Genomic DNA, 3,798 nt, shown 5'->3' with positions numbered 1-3,798 from the left:
GGAGAAACCTCGCCACAAATGTTTGCAACAGCAAACAAAGAGTACAAGAACAAAGAGTAAGCAAGAAATACAATAAGAATACACAAGCACTCTACCAATCTTGCTTTCTCGTCGACTGGAGTCCGGATGAAGCAGCAGCTTCAAAAACTCTAACAGCAGCAGCTGTTCCAGTCGGGGAAGCTCACGCGAAGCTTTGGACGAGCTCAACAAAACTCAAGCACAGCAGCACTTAGCAACAGGAAGGAGGAAGAAGCGTTTTTTGCACAGAAGATGCCCTCGATCCTTTTATACCTGCGAAGAAGAAACAGAAGAAACTAGCCGTTGCGTCGCAACGGCTAGAACTCTGATCGGTCACCAGACCGATCAGCCTAGGCGTATGAACCCTCTGTTCGACACCTGATCGGTCCCCAGACCGATCAGGTGTCGCGATCGAATCCCTGATCGGTCTGCGGACCGATCAGGCTCTGTCCTGATCGGTCCCCAGACCGATCCCAGCTCTCCCAGCTCTCTCACAGACAGAGAATCGCACTCGTCTCTTGATCGACCGTGGAGACCGATCGGCATACACCTGATCGGTCCCTGGACCGATCAGGAGCTTCTTTTCTCCGCTTCTGATCGTTGCCTGATCGGTCTGTGGACCGATCAGGAACTCCACAGTATGCTACTGAGTGGAATCTGATCGGTCACAAGACCGATCAGGAAACACTGAGTATCACTGGATCGGTCTGGAGACCGATCCAGAGCTTGGTTTTTACCCAAACCAAGTCCAAACCAATATCCGGTCAACCTTGACCTATTGGTTCATCATGCTTAGCATCTGGTCACTCCCTTGACCTGCTAAGACTCCCCACCAAGTGTCCGGTCAATCCCTTTGACCTACTTGGACTTTCCAACACCAGAAGTCCGATCATCCCTGATCCATCTGGATTTTCCAACACCAGAAGTCCGATCATCCCTGATCCATCTGGATTTTCCCTTGCCTGGTTTCACTCACCAGGACTTTCCAACCGCCTAACATCCCGATTAGGACTTTCCCACCGCCTAACATCCGATTAGGACTTTCCCACCGCGGTTTCACTCACCAGGACTTTCCACCCGCCTAACATCCCAGTTAGGACTTTCCCTCGTGCCAAGCTCCTGCTTGGACTTTTCCGATACCAAGTCTTCATACTTGGACTTTTCAGGTCAACCTTGGACTTTTCCGTGCTAAGTCTCCATACTTGGACTTTTCGATGTCAAGCTCCCTCTTGGACTTTTCCATGCCAAGTCTCCATACTTGGACTTTTCGAGTGTCAAGCTCCCAGACCTTGACCTACGGTTGCACCAATAATCTCCCAAACATCTATTCTTGTCCCATATCAAGAATACAACTCTTCCACAGTGTCAAACATCAAAATACAACTCAACTAGGTCAACCTTGACCTAAGGTTGCACCAACAATCTTCTAAGTCAAACATCAAAATATAACTCGAGTCGGTCAACCTTGACTCAACCAGGTCAACCTTGACCTAAGGTTGCACCAACAATCTCCCTTTTGATGTTTGACAAAACCATAATCAAGTTAGGTTAACCATAACCTAACTTAGGTTTTCAATCATCTTCCAATGTCCAATGTTCTTTTCCTTGAACATACTCCGGACATTCTCCCTTAGGTTAACCCGATAACCTAACTTGGCAATAATTCTCCCCCTTTTTGACACACATCAAAAAGTATTCCAATGTTCTTCCTCGAACATTCCTTGACATTCTTCCCCTAGCTTAGGTTAACCCGATAACCTAGCTTGGGTTCTTCAATAATTCTCCAATGAACACTCTCCCCTTTTTGACACACATCAAAAAGAAAAAAAAGGAGGGTATCAAGGTCAAGAGTTTCTTCCTAATGAAAGTCCCATACCTTTCATTGAAACTCTTAATTTCCCTTTGATACTAAACTCAACAATCAACTTAGTGATAATCCCATATCACTAATCCTCAAAAGTCTTAAGGAGTAAAAACTCCCCCTAAGAGTCAACTCCCCTTGACAATTAGGTAAAAACTCCCCCTAAAGGTCAACTCCCCCTTGACCATTGCACCAACAATGTCTTGGAGAGTTTCAAACCTTTAGAAATCCACAAAACCCAACTTCCAGTTGAAATTTTAGACCAAAGCTGAAAATCAGAAACTGGCACGCACTGATCGGTCCCCAGATCGATCAGGAACCCCATGGATCGGTCCCCAGACCGATCCACGCTTTCTGGATCGTCACTGATCGGTCACCAGACCGATCAGGCCTTCGCCAGATCGCACCAAGCTCCTGGATCTCACTGGATCGGTCCGCAGGCCGATCAGATCTTCCCTGGATCGGTCCCCGGACCGATCCAGCCACTGAAATCAGAATTTCTGATTTCCCCTTCCGGAAATTCAGAAACTCCTAATAAATTCCAGAAAATTCGAAAAATCGTGAAATTTTGAGGATACATTCCTCATAACATACACTATCATGGAAAAATAGTTTTCTATGAAAATAGTTTCCATTTTTCAATCTTGATACAAAATTCAAAAGCTTTGAAATAGTTCAAAGTTAAGTCAACTTTGTATCACAATGTTCAATGATGAATGCTATCACTATGAAAGCTTCATCAAGGTTTTTCAAATCAATTTTAAAATGCTTTTAAAACCATTTGAATTTAGGACCATAATCTTAGGGCTAAATGTACATGACTTGTACACAAGCTTTCCCTATGATCCTTCATTTCTTGAATTAGGCTCATCTAGGTACAAGACCTATGTACCTTGATCCTAACTCATGATCCTAATATCTCACACACATCTAAAGTGTATCAAACACATCCAAGTCAATTTTGATGTGAGATATGGGTTTAGGTTATCTTAGACTAAGTTCTCATGCATTTGCTAAACTACACTTTGATCTCAATATCAAAATGTGTTTTTATCCTTAAATCAAATTCATTGATTATTAATGCAAGAGATGATGACATGGCATAAATGATATCATAAATGGAAAACATGTGCCAAAGTCATGATGTCATGGCATAAAGTATGAAACTTGACTAGAGCATGACATATAGATAACCTAAGCATTATCATGACATTTCAAATGATAATAAGATAAATATGATGTCATGGCATGGCATATGGCAACCAATCATGGTAAGTTAGCATAGATAAATATACCCAGATTACCTATCTAAGTATCCTTAACCACTTTGCTAACTTAAAATCTAACCCTAGATTGCCCATATATCCCTAAGAGAAAACCAAAATCCCAATTATGGTATTTCTCTAGGTTTTCTTAAATTGTGCCAAATAAGATTGAAATCGATATTTTTCAAATATGGCACAATTTACTCTTTAAGGAGTAAATAATAATTCTTTTTCATTTTCAAAGGTTATCAAAACCTTGAAAATGCTCCTTGAGTGTCAATTTCCTCAAAGTTGGGTTAACTACCCTTCTAATTGGAGTTGACACTCTCTAACCCATCTATGGGGTAGAGAAGATGCTCCTAGGAACCCAATACCTATTAGAGCTCATTGGGTTCACTAAATATTCACTAGGGATAACTTCCCTAGCAACCCTCCTAATGACCCTCTTAGGCTTTGAAGCCTTGGTCATTTGGGTCTCATCAAGGTCAACTATAGGGGTGACTCCCCTTGTAACCTTGGTAATGGTCTTCCTAGCCCTAGGTTTTGTTCCATAATCGAATGGAACATTATGATAGGTGGGCTTGACCAATTGGGACATAGGTTTGTGACCCAAACCTTTCTTGTCCTTGGACTTGGGTTTTTGACCCCTAGACC

The sequence above is a fragment of the Zingiber officinale genome, chromosome 1B (genome assembly GCF_018446385.1).
Source record: "Zingiber officinale cultivar Zhangliang chromosome 1B, Zo_v1.1, whole genome shotgun sequence".
NCBI classification, from domain to species: Eukaryota; Viridiplantae; Streptophyta; class Magnoliopsida; order Zingiberales; family Zingiberaceae; genus Zingiber; species Zingiber officinale.
Note: the sequence above shows the minus strand (reverse complement) of the source record.